This window comes from Triticum urartu, chromosome 3, assembly GCF_003073215.2.
Source record: "Triticum urartu cultivar G1812 chromosome 3, Tu2.1, whole genome shotgun sequence".
Classification (NCBI taxonomy): Eukaryota; Viridiplantae; Streptophyta; class Magnoliopsida; order Poales; family Poaceae; genus Triticum; species Triticum urartu.
In genome coordinates this window covers 140,582,959-140,596,860 of record NC_053024.1, presented here as the reverse complement: position 1 = coordinate 140,596,860, position 13,902 = coordinate 140,582,959, and positions in this window count along the sequence as shown.

The window sequence follows — 13,902 nt, the reverse complement described above, 5'->3', positions numbered from 1 at the left end:
AGCCTCCACACAAAAGCTAACAGTTACACACAATTTACCAAACTCGGTGAGACTGAATACACAAACTCGGTCAGACCGATTCAGTTCAAAATGTGAACGTTCGGCTTTTCGGTGGGACCGATATGATCAACTCTGTGGGACCGATGTGCTAGGGTTAGGGTAAAACCTCAACTCGGTTTGACCGATTACACAAACTCGGTGGGACCAATTTTGGTAATAAGCAAAACAGAGAGTTGGTCAAGCAAACTCGGTGGGACCAATTGCATATCTCGGTAAGACCGAAATAATTGCAACAGGCAACAGAGAGTTTGCAAGCCTATCTCGGTGAGACCGAGATCCCATCGGTGAGACCGAACTGATTAGGGTTCCTCGCAGTGGCTATGTCAAGTGAACTCGGTGGCGCCAGATAGATCAAATCGGTGGGGCCTAGTTTGACTTTTGGTTTGGGACATATGTGGAAATGAGAAAGTGGTTGAGGGCTTTGGAGCATACCCGTAAGCACTTTGAGCAAGCAAGCCATTAAGCAACACCTCATCCCCTTTTAATAGTATTGTATTTGCTATGGACTCAATGTGATCTTGGATCACTAAAGTGAAAATGTAGAGTCTTGAGCTTTAGCCAATCCTTGTCCTTAGCTTCTTGAAGGGTTTCCACATCCTCTTGTCCATGCCACTCCACTATTGAACTTATCTGAAATATACTAGATAGAAGTATTAGTCCAACAAGAGATATGTTGACATTAATTACCAAAATCACCTAGGGAGCACTTGTGCTTTCAATCTCCCCCTTTTTAGTAATTGATGACAACATACATCAAAGCTTTAGATAAGGATATAAAGAATAACAGGTAAAGCTTTGAAAGGACATGTAACATGCATAGGCTCCCCCTACATGTACACATTCATGTAAATATTGAATATAAGAGCATGTGAATGCATATGCATGACATAGCAAGAAATTAGTTACATGTATATTGGCTATATGCATCAGAGCAAATGATGTAGATACAGGAAATATACCTTCATGTTCATGAGTCCTTCTTGCAAACAATATGTGCATCAGCAAGAGATCATCATGCACATGAATGGGATGCATATACTTACCTTGTAGTCTTAAGGTAGCTTTGAAAGAGATGAACCTGAGAAAACAAGGTTAGATAACACAGAAACATCTACTGAACAGTGCAAGCAGTAAACCACAAGAGTACCAAGATTGGGATGATATGTAGAGAGTGAGTACTTGGTACCCTATGTGATATAGACATGCCCCAAAGATGTAAAGATATGCAATGAATTCGAAGATTTCCTTCCCTTAGAAGTCTTTCTCCCCCCTGAATCTTATATGGGATATTGGGAGAAGATAGGGAAAATAAAATCAGAGCAAAACAAGAAAAAACATAACAACATAGTCATAACACATACTAACATGCCTTTCCCCTCTTAAAGACATGTGACTTCTCTCCTCTTGAGTACCAGGCATCTGGGGTCTCTCTCCCTTTGATGTGATTGAGCACTCTCCCCCTTTGATGTGATCTCTCTCCCCCTTTGACATCAATTTCCAAGAAGGGTCTTCTGGAATGTGAGTCGAATAGGTTTGGTCCTTGAGTCACATGGCAAAGCAGCATATAGAATGTGATGCAGGTAGAGGACAAGAATCGTTGAGTGGAGCTGGAACAAATATGCAAGATGCAAATGGCAAAGTGTCTCCTCAGCATTGAAATCGGTAACACCGAGTTGTTTTCTTCGGTGGCACCGAAGTAGTCCGGTTAGACCAAAAAAGACTAACAGATGAGGCCGAGTTCAATATAGAGAGAAAACAGTTGTCATCTCAGCTCACTAGGCAAATAAGATCTCACAAAGATTTGCAAGGAATTAACTGAAAGATTTGCAATGAATTGGATGCAGGGAATGCAGAAACGAACAGAGAAATTAAAGAAATCTAGATGAAGTTTTTTTATTAAAGAAGGGGAACAAATATGCAAGAACTCGGAGAAACACTAGAGAACTTCATATAAAATTGGTCGGCGACAAAGTCACCTATGTTAGAGTATATTGACTGAGGAGTCAAGTGAGAACACTTGATCGTAGGGCATACTCATCATTTAAGCTCAAAATGGGGTTACCATTTTTCGTTTAAGCATTTTGATGTATTCTCATCTTGTTGAGATTCTTTGACCCATGACTTGGGGTAAAGCTTCTCTAAGATGGAATAACATACCTTGGGTGGTGGTGTTGATCTTGATCATGGGGTTAAACTTGTGTGGGATGCTTAAGGTTGATGTAGCTCATCAAGAGTTTGGAGCACGACTTGTAGTTTTGAGTTCATCTACTACATGGGTTAGTCTTGCAAGGAAGAGCACTTGTGTATCCAAAATGACAATCATGAAATTTGATATCAAATGAAAGTTGATATGGAGAAATTGTCAAAGGATATGTTCAAAAGGTTTCATGCTTCCTTGTCTTCAAGCACCATGTTGTAGAGTCTTGGTGATGTAGATATTGATCAAGATGTGAGTGTTTTGCAATCTCATAGATTTGGATTCATCCAAGTACCTACAAGGGTTAGATAGCATGCAAGTGTGCAAATATATCCAAGACATAGAGTGAAGTTCACACAAGATGATGTCCATGAAAGCATTAGGTTACCTTCTCCCTTGTCTTACCAACAAGAGGGTTTGTGACTCCTTGAACTAGTGCAAGATGTGGAAGTTGTTTGCACTTGTTCTCGCCAGAATGATATGAGTGAAATATGTTGGCGGAGTCACCCTCAAGAACTTTCTAGTTCTTCTTCTTCGGGATCCACATAAACTTGATGGGAATCCTTGGAGTTGTAGTCATACTTGATGAAGTAGAACTTGATGTAGTCTTGGGAGCCCACTTGACCAAGGCCTTGGGAGCTTCTTCAAATGCATCAATCTCCTCTTGAAGCTTGTCCTTGCCTTTTTGCTTGTGGTCTTGTGCTGGAAGATCATCTTGAGCTTGTGTTCCCTTGAAAGAAGTAGGATCATACTTCTCTTGTTGAGGAACAAACTTCGTCTTGGGGCATTGATCTTCTTCCCACTCAACTCCAGTGGCATTGAACTTTTGTTCAAAACCAACACCTTGATTCTTCTGGTGCCTTCCTTGCTTGCGTACAATTTCCTCACATTGCTTACTTCCGGCAAGGCTCTTGTAAACACCTTTCTCTATATTTCCCTTCAATAAGCTATGTTCTTGCTCAAGTGTAACTTGGCTAAGAGAGTCATTAGTGGAATAAAGAGAACTACTAGAAGCAACAACATTGGATTTAACATGATTATTGTTACTACTAGAAAAAGGATCTTTCTTACTCTTGTTGCTAGATTTTACTTGTGGCATGTAAGTAGACAAGAGTAAACGCTTGGCAATGTAATAAGAACATTGCCGGGACCCCGATCCCAAGTCACATCGATCTAGCCGGTAACACCTCATATCACTTTGCGGCCTCACGCACGGTATTCCCTACTGTAAGCATCAACAGCCATCTTACTCTGGGTGAAACTACAGAACTCTTCTCTCTTGCGGTCAATGAGAGCCCGAGGAATGTGATGCTCGCAAAAGCCCTCAGTGAAATCTCTCCAGGTGGTTATCTGGCCAGCTGGAAGCATAGCCTCATAGTTCTGCCACAAAAGACTAGCAGGACCTTCCAGGTGATATGTAGCATAGGTGACCTTGTCACTTTCAGCTACGTTCGCAGAATGCAGCTTGTGAGTGATACTACGAAGCCAGTCATCTGCATTGAGTGGTACGATGGAATGATGGAAGGTAGGTGGTTTCAGACCAATGAAATCATAAATGGTCGCTGACTCCTTGCACTGGGGTGCGGTGTTCTCCTCGATACGTGCTAACAAGCGGTTGGTCTCACGCTTGTTCATCTCAACTTCTAACATGAACCTTTCCAGCGAAGACTGATCGGGAGGATCCTCATCCCTACCATCTCCGTGGTTCCGGCTACGAGCAACAGAATTTCGGTTAACCGACAACATCCTGAAGAACGAAACCAAGGAAACAAGGATGGATTCAGCATCATCATAAGGATGTAGAATATAGTACAAAGAAAATACTATCTCTTGAACTCCTAGGACAATTCTGGCAGCATAACGGAAGTAGAATGCTCAAAATGAAACATTCTGCAAGGACGGGGTAGCACCAAACTCAACATCATCACTCAGGGTTCTGAGATATTACTAAGCAGACTACACCGGAAGTACTTAAAAACTGGAATATGACTCTGATCAACCAATCCTATGGGACTACAGAGTAGTAACACGTGATCCTGATAGACAGAAGAGGAAGCCTAGTTCCTTAACCCCGTAGGAAAGATAGGATGACTCAGATCAGAAGGCCAAGAGTGAAAGGAGTAAAAAGAGCCTTACGTTCCCTTCCATAATCAATTCCCTTAAATAACTAAAGAGTTTCTAGACTCAACTTCGACCAGGTTGGCTTGGAAATCCTACAGGCAGTCAGGCTCTGATACCAAAGCTGTCGGGACCCCGATCCCAAGTCACATCGATCTAGCCGATAACACCTCATATCACTTTGCGGCCTCACGCACGGTATTCCCATGGGTGTCGCCTTACCCTGGCCCGGGACCGTTTGCGCCTTTTGGCTCACATATATGATTGTGTCGCTAGCATCCATATGACAGAGAACCCGGGCCGACATGGCTAGTCGTGAACCCAAAGCAGCATTAACCTATGGGGACAGGCATACCTGATTCACATCGAGCATGTCGGTCAGCAGCGTGTGAATCCGGGCTGTAGCACTGGGCTAACAGGACTCCGGGGAACCTGGGGCTGTAGCAGGCTAGGCAGGACTCCGGATGTCACCGCGTGACATTTCCCCGAAGGGACAGACACAGGAACGAAGTGAAAGACATGCCGGCCAATCAAGTGTCCTGAGCAGTAGTGTTGGGCTAGCAGGACTTCGGTGAGCCAGGCTGTAGCGGACTACTATGGCTCAAGGAAGCACTAGACTACATTTCCCCATATGAGAGGCTGCCAAGGATAAACAACTAGATTGTCGGATCCCACACATAGCAATACACGTCGCACGTACGCATAACATGCAAGTATGTGCTGTACAACATGGCATCATAACATAACGCAACTCCTATAGATAAAGTCCCAGAAGAGCCACATAGCATTAAATACAAACAGGGGTCACATGGCCCATCATTCAGAGCATACAAGCAACAGAAGCATTACATGTCTGAGTACAGACAACTACAAAAGAAAAGGCTAAGAAGCCTGACTATCTACAAGTCCCTCCCAAGGGTACAAGATCGTAGCTGAGGTAACAAGCTACTCGTCGAAGTCCAAGTGGTACTACTAGTGAGACAGATGTCTCACCTGCAAAACATAAATAAAGCAAACGTGAGTACAAAGGTACTCAACAAGACTTACATCAGATCCTATCATACATGCATTTGTATCAAGAAGGTAATGTGGGGTTCAGTTGCAGCAAGCCAGCTTTGACTCAGTGGCTATCCTGTTCTACGACAACGAGAAACTTCTTTGAGGTGAGGCAGCGCACACGAGTCCACTAAACACCATATCAAATACACTACTATGGATTCATCCTCGTGTCCTTACGAGAAGGCCATCCATAGCACTCACACTTGTCTTGAGCATTTTAGGGTATCCACTTTAAGTTGTCTATGTACCACATAAGCATCCAAGAAGTCCATAACCGAGGACATGGCTATTCGAATAGATCATGATAACCCTGCAGGGGTGTACTTCTTCACACACGCTCTCACCACTTATCACCATGTACACGTCATGTATCTCGGCAACCTTCAAGCGGAAGCCTGGCGAGGGTGTCGGCCACGACCTGACTAACCACACAAGACTCTAGTCCAGGCTTATCGCCTATTCGGGTTCCATCCGCAAGGAGATCCGGCCGGGGTGTCGCTCACGGCCCCAAATGATATGTGTAGGGTTCCCAAGCCCACCTCGCCGGATGGATCTACGCTTGGTACACCGTGCCACTTGTGCCTAGTCTGTCCCAAGCCCACCTGGCCGGGCGCCACTTGGTAGACTACTAACACCAGAAACTATTTGCGACTCCTGGACAGAGATCAAGTTGGCTAATAAGTCGAGAGGGGCACTTAAGCATTCCAATGTGTGGTAGTAGCTAGTCATTGGACAACATACACGGAACTCAGTGCTTAAGGACGGTTCTAGTGAGACAACCCACCATGTACTCCTACATGGCCTCTCACCGCTACCTTTACCAAATCATGTTCACACGCTTAACTCTCAGCACCAGAACATATCGTATCACTCCAATTCATTCTCGATGAATTAGACTTGACACAACTCTATGCAATAGCAGGCATGGCATGACAAGAACACAACATGGCTCAAACAACTCCTACACATGCTAGTGGGTTATAACTATTTACTGTTGAAATGTCAGGTCATGCAGAGGAATGGGTTCAACTACCGCAGCATAAAGTAGCAGTTGAATCGTTGTTGTCCTAATGCAATAAATGAGGGCAGGAGCGAGAGAGTAGGATTGTATCAGAATGAACAAGGGGGTTTGCTTGCCTGGTAGATTAACAAGGAAGGCACTGCTCCTCAAACAGGTACTCTGGAAGGGTCTCCGGAGCAGGACCTATCGAAAAGGAATGGTGTCGATAATCAAACACAAGCATATACAACAATATGATGCATGATCATGGCATGAGTATGTGATTTGCTTTGAGCTAATGCATTTAACATTCTATTTGGAAGAGGTCCATTTGAACCAAAGGTTCAAATGCAACTCTAAAATATATCTTTATAAATGCCAGTTATATGTTTTCACCTATACAGCAAGTATAAGTTGGTTATACATGCATGAAACATGTACAGATGGATAGATTGAATTTTTTTGATAATTTTTCATATATAAATTATTTCAATCTGAGCTACGGTTGAATTTCTATGAATTTTTGAAGTTTATAGCATTTTTTGGAATTTCCTGATTTAATTTAATACCAGAAAAGAAATAACTGCGTCAGCATTACAGAGGCATGACATCAGCGAGTCAACCGTGGCTGACCAGGTCAAACCTGACGTGTGGGGTCCACACGTCAGTGTCACTGTTAGTTAACAGGGGGATTAACTCATTCTAATTACAGGGTTAGTGGCGCTGGGGCCCACTGGTCAGTTGCTTAGAGGTTTAGTTAGAGGGTGATTAGCCTTAAGCTAATCACCTGACCCATGGGGCCCACCTGATGGCCGGTGTGGTCAAAGGTCAAACCCCACCGGCGTTTAGCCGTCGGCGAGGCCGAACACGGCGGAGGGCTCGGGATCGTCGCTCCGGCAGCCAAAAGTGCAGCGGAGACTACCTACATGATGCCCAGGCTCGCGCGCATCCAGTGGAACACGCGGGAGGCCGTGGGGTGGCCGGAGACGACCGCGGCGTGGTCATCCGCGGCGGCCGGAGCTACGGGAACGGCGGCTTCGGCGCTACGGGGCACTAGGGGGGCTGCGGTTGGGTGCAAACGACGCACGGGAGGGCACTGAGAATGGCGGTGAGCTCGGTTGCGAGCTGTGACAGCTGTGGCCACGGCAGCGACATGAACGGCGGAGCCGAGCTCTCGGCCAAGGTGGCCGACAGGGCTAGGGGGGCGCTCGAGCTACGGGGCTAGGGGGAGGAGGAAGGGGAGCTCACAGCGAACTCGAAGGCGTTGTCGGTGAGCTCGGGGAGGACCAGTCGGCGACGAATTTAGCGGCGGCGATCCGCGGCTCCGACAAAGGGGATGACGGCGGTGGCGACGCTGCAGTGCTCTTGGCATCATCCAGCTCGACGAGGAGGCATAGTCGAGGGCGGCGGTGCTCCTGGACAGCAGCAAGGGACGGGGCGGTGGCGATGGTCGCGGTGGCTCACGGCGACGTGCTGCGGTGGCGTTCGGGCGTGGGAGAGAAGACGAGCAGAGGAGAGGAGAGAGCTCGGGAGAGAGTGAGGAGAGGCCAGGGGGCTCGGTGGAGCTCTCTAGGGTGGACAGCGCCGAGGGGAAGGCGGGGCAGGCAGGCAGGAGCGTGGCGTGCATGCGCACACTCGCCGTGCCCTCCTTCGCCTCCTCCTGGCAAGGAGGAGGATGACTGGCTTGGCCAGTTGGGCCGGGCCAGGCCGCATAGTGCTAGGCCAGCACAGGAGCTGGCCGCAAGTAAGTTTCTTTTCTATTTTTGTTTTGTTTTCTATTTTCTGACATTTGTTTCTGCTTAAAAATAATACTAAACTAATTTATTTTCTTATGCCAATTTTTGTAGGGGCTAATGGTATTATTCCAGAGCTCCTCAACAACTAGCATTAGTTTTGGACATATATTATATATATAACATATATATATCCAATGCAAATAATTATTGCATTAATTCCAAATGGCCAAAATAAATAGTTATGAGCTCCTGAAAATATTTGTTTGAATTTTACCTCTAACCAATATTTTCAGAGAGCTACATGAACATTTTCTTGGACCTTTTTGGAGCAATTTTTATCTGGGTTATTTCCAGAAATGATTCTGAGGGTTTCACAAATCCCCATTTCAAATTTAAATGGAATTTGAACATGATGCACAAATGACTAGCTGGTTCAGGTCATACCAGAACTAGGGATGTGACAAACTTTTCTTGCGAAGATCATCATTGATTGCATTTAAGAACCCATGCTCTTGCTCAAGGTTGAGCTTTTCAAAGTGTAGCTTCTCATGAGTCTTTAAATGCTCTCGATGATCTTCCAAGGTAGTTTCATGAGCTAACTTAAGAGTGTTTAGTTCTTTAGTTAGGCGCTCAATATCCTTCTTATCATCGCCATTCGTTTTATCTTGATTAGCATGATTAATAGCAAGTTCATCATAGTTTTCATCACTAGATTTGTCAACAAGTAAATCATCATCACCTAGCAAATCATGTTCATCACTATTGAAATCAACATACTCGGGGTGTGATACCTTTGGGCCTTTAGCCATGAAGCATCTTCCAATTCTCTCATTTGGTGAGTCAAATATGTCATAGGAGTTGGTTGACACAAGTTCTAGACCAGCAACGCCTTGATCTTGAGTATATTCGGAGTCGGAGTGATAACTTCTCTTGGAGTGATGGTCGAAGTCGGAGCCGGATACCCATTCACCAACATGAGCTTGATGTCTTCATTTTGTGTAGCTCCTTGATGACTTGTCCTTCCTTTTCGAATCCTTGCTTCTGCGAGAGGTTCTTCATTCATAACAATAATCTCTACTCCTTCTTTCTCTTGGAGGTGACTCTTCTCTTCTACTTCTCCTTTTAGGTGAGTCTTCTATTCTTTTGTAGTGAGCCGTACACTCATTGGAGTAGTGTCCGGGTCTTCCACAATTGTAGCAATTACGCTCATGACTAGAGGATCTTTTGTCATTGTAGGACCTTGACTTGGAACTTATTTCTTTGCTTCTACTCTTGTAGAACTTGTTGAAGTTCTTCACCATTAGGCTCAATTCCTCATTGAAGGCTTGTTTCTCACTTGACGATGTAGGAGCATCACATGAGGCTTTGTAAGCACCACTTGACTTGTTGTGAAGCTCTTCTTTATCCTTTAGTGACATCTCATGAGCAACAATTCTTCCAATGACTTCCGTTGGCTTGAGATCTTTGTAGTTGGGCATCATTTGGATCAATGTGCACACGGTATCATATTTTCCATCCAAAGCTCTTAGGATATTCTTGATGATGAATCTATCAGTCATCTATTCACTTCCTAAGCCGGCAATCTCATTTGTGATGAGAGAAAGCCTAGATTACATTTCAGCTACACCTTCACCATCCTTCATTCTGAACTTGTCAAACTGACTTTGAAGCACATCCAATTTGGATTCCTTGACGGAGTCGGTACCTTCGTGCATATCAATCAAAGTATCCCAAATTTCCTTTGCATTCTCAAGACAGCTGATTTTGTTAAATTCTTCGGGGCACAATCCGTTGAATAGGATATCACAAGCTTGAGCATTGTATTGCAGCATCTTAAAACTCTTCTACGCTAGCTTCACGGTTCGGTTATCTCCCATCAAAGAATTCACCTTGCAAGCCAATACACAGAATAACCCAAACAGCGGGGTTATGTCCAAGAATATGAACTTCCATCTTATGCTTCCAACTAGCAAAATTAGTACCATCAAAGTAAGGACCTCTACGGTGGTAATTTCCCTCGCTAGACGCCATACTCTCCTAGGTTGTGAACCCAATGCTATGATCACCAAAGCTATGGAAATCAAGGAAAATGGAGACCAAAGCTCTGATACCACATGTAGGATCGAAAGTATGTCTAGAGGGGGGGGGGTGATTAGACTACTTGACCAAATAAAAATCTAGACTTTTCCCAATTTTAAGTCTTGGCAGATTTTAGCAACTTAGCACAAGTCAAGCAATCAACCTACACGTGCAAGTATAAGAGTATAGCAGCGGAATGTAAATCATTGCATATGAAGGTAAATGGGAGGAGTTTAGAGGGAGCAAACACAATGTTGACACAGAGATTTTTCGCATGGTTCCGATAGGTGGTGCTATCATACATAGACGTTGATGGAGACTTAAACCCAAGAGGGGTAACGGTTGCGCGAGTCCACGGAGGGCTCCACCCACGAAGGGTCCACGAAGAAGCAACCTTGTCTATCCCACCATGGCCATCACCCACGAAGGACTTGCCTCACTTGGGTAGATCTTCACGAAGTAGGCGATATCCTTGCCCTTACAAACTCCTTGGTTCAACTCCACAATCTTGACGGAGGCTCCCAAGTGACACCTAATGAATCTAGGAGACACCACTCTCCAAAAGGTAATAGATGGTGTGTTGATGATGAACTCCTTGCTCTTGTGCTTCAAATGATAGTCTCCCCAACACTAAACTCCCTCTCACAGATTTGGATTTTGTGGAAAGATGATTCGAGCGGAAAGCAACTTGGGGAAGGCTAGAGATCAAGATTCTTGTGGTTGGAATGGAATATCTTGGTATCAACACATGAGTAGGTGGTTCTCTCTCAGAAAATGAATGGTAGAAGTGTAGGCACGTTCTGATTGCTTCATCTACAAATGGAGGATGGGTGGAGGGGTATATATAGCCTCCACACAAAAGCTAACCATTACACACAATTTACCAAACTCGATGAAACCGAATACACAAACTCGGTCAGACCGATTCAGTTCAAAATGTGAACGTTAGGCTTTTCGGTGGGACCGATATGATCAACTCGGTGGGACCGATGTGCTAGGGTTAGGGTAAAACCTCAACTCGGTTTGACCGATTACACAAACTCGGTGGGACCAATTTTGGTAATAAGCAAAACAAAGAGTTGGTCAAGCAAACTCGGTGGGACCAATTGCATATCTCGGTAAGACCGAAATAATTGCAACAGGCAACAGTGAGTTTGCAGGCCCATCTCGGTGAGTCCGAGATCCCATCGGTGAGATCGAACCGATTAGGGTTTCTGGCAGTGCCTATCTCAAGTGAACTCGATGGCGCCGGATAGATCAAATCGGTGGGGCCGAGTTTGACTTTGGTTAGGGACATATGTGGAAATGAGAAAGTGGTTAAGGGCTTTGGAGCATATCACTAAGCACTTTGAGCAAGCAAGCCATTAACCAACACCTCATCCCCTTTTAATAGTATTGGCTTTCCTTTGGAATCATTGTGATCTTGGATCACTAAAGTGAAAATGTAGAGTCTTGAGCTTTAGCCAATCCTTGTCCTTAGCTTCTTGAAGGGGTTCCACATCCTCTTGTCGATGCCACTCCACAGTTGAACTTATCTGAAATATACTAGATAGAAGTATTAGTCCAACAAGAGATATGTTGACATTAATTACCAAAATCACCCAGGGAGCACTTGTGCTTTTAGACACACTCTTTCCTTCTCGTTGCAATGCATCTCCTAGATAGATCTTGCGTGATCATAGGAAGTTTTTTGAATTACTACGTTCCCCAATAGTCTGGTATTCTTGCTTCGTCCGACATCGGATGATGCCATCTACCAGGAGTCGACCGAGGCTGGGCCGGCCGCCTGGTGAATTCGAATCGTCATGATGAGCGCCAGGTTGTAGGCTGGCCACCCGTTGCTCGCTCACCTCGCGTCACCAGCAGGTTAGGCCGGCCTGCCAACCCACGCGTGCGACGGGACATCGCCACAGGCCCCGGGCACCCCACTACAGGGCCTCGACATGCGCGCGGATCCAGTTTGCTGAGGTGGATGGTTGCCCTTCCCAGGCGCATTAATCACGCGCTATAAATGCGCGGAATACATGGGGTCGTGTGGGGGCATGGGTGTAGTTAACCCCACGCCCCCACGATGGTCGTTTCAGTTTCGCTGACGCCGCCGCGGGTATAAGTAGGGGGAGGGTGTACGACTAGAACGCCTCGTGTCGCTCCCCGCTCTCCATCTTCTTCTTCCTTCGTCTCCCCTGCTCCCTCGCTGCCGCCGTGCGGCCACGCCGTCGAAGCGCTGCTGCAGCTCGCCGTCGCTCGATTTCTCTACGTCGCCTGACTTCACCGCGCCTTCACCAAGCAACCGTGAAGCATGGCGCGAGGCGACTGGGATGTTTCAAACATCCACGATGACCACCTCGAGTTCCTCCGCCAGACGCGTCAGCTCCCCCGTGTGGCAAACGTGGAGGTGCGGGTTCCCCTCGAGAGGGAGATCTCGCTGGCGCCGAGGGACGGCGAGCGCATCGTCTTCAGGTCCCACTTCCTCTACGGCTTCGGCCTGCCCGCCAGTGACTTCCTTTGCTCTTTCCTCAACTTCTACCATCTTCAACCTCACCACCTCACGCCGAATACGGTGGTGCTGCTCTCCGCCATCGTCACCCTTTGTGAGGGGTACCTCGGCGTCTTGCCCACGATCGAGCTGTGGGGGGAGCTCTTTTACCTCAAGCTCGGCACCGCTGTCAAAGGCCAGGCGGCTCAGTGCAGGGCCTGCATGGTGGTGTAGCGCACCGGCTCCAGGATCTGCTTCCAGGCCCTCGTTCTACTAGAGTCGGCCAAACTCAGGCAGAATTCATACTTCTATGTCCGAAACATCCAGGACTCGCGGGACTACGTCAACCTGCTGGCTTACGCAACCGGCCCACCGCTCAAGCCTCGGAGCAATTGGAAGTTTCGGCCGAAGTCGCTGTCAGCCGCCATCACCACCGCCCTCACCCGGCTTCAAGAAATGAGAGAGTCGGAGGGCCTCAGGGATTCAGACCTACTAGCGGCATTCGTCGAACACCAGGTGTTGCATCTCCAGTCCCGGCCTCATCTGATCAGTAGCATGAGCGGCCGCCGGGACCCATGCCAGATGTCTACCAAGCCGCTGCCGACTGTGGAGGTGGTCCGGCTCGTCAAATACTTCTCTGACTGCAAGCTCGACGAGGAGAGCTGGCAGTTCCGCAAGGAGCCATATAGCCGTGCCAATTCGCCGCCTCCGGTTAGTTTCTGATTCTCTTTCTTAGCTTGTGTCAAGTTCTTCGTGCCGCCTGACCGCCAGGCTATGATGCAGTGCTTCCAAGGCTAGACGACAGTTGACACGCCAGATCCAGGCCATCGCTACATGGCAGACCACGAGGAGAGAGACGTGGACGACCCCGAGCTAGGGGCGGCCGCGATGGAGGAGGACGATGCCGCTGGAGGCGACGATGTGGCAGGCGGGGCCGCAGGAGGCGGCATAGGGGAGTGGCTAGACTACGAGGATGATGATGATGAGAAGCGTCGTGCCCCAGGCGCTGGCAGGACCAGCGCCGGCTGGATGACGTTACTGCAGCAGCCGGTGCGTCGCGACGCTGGGTTATTCGGTAGCTGGCTGATACGTCTCCGTCATATCTACTTTTCCAAATACTTTTGCCCTTGTTTTGGACTCTAACTTGCATGATTTGAATGGAACTAACCCGGACTGA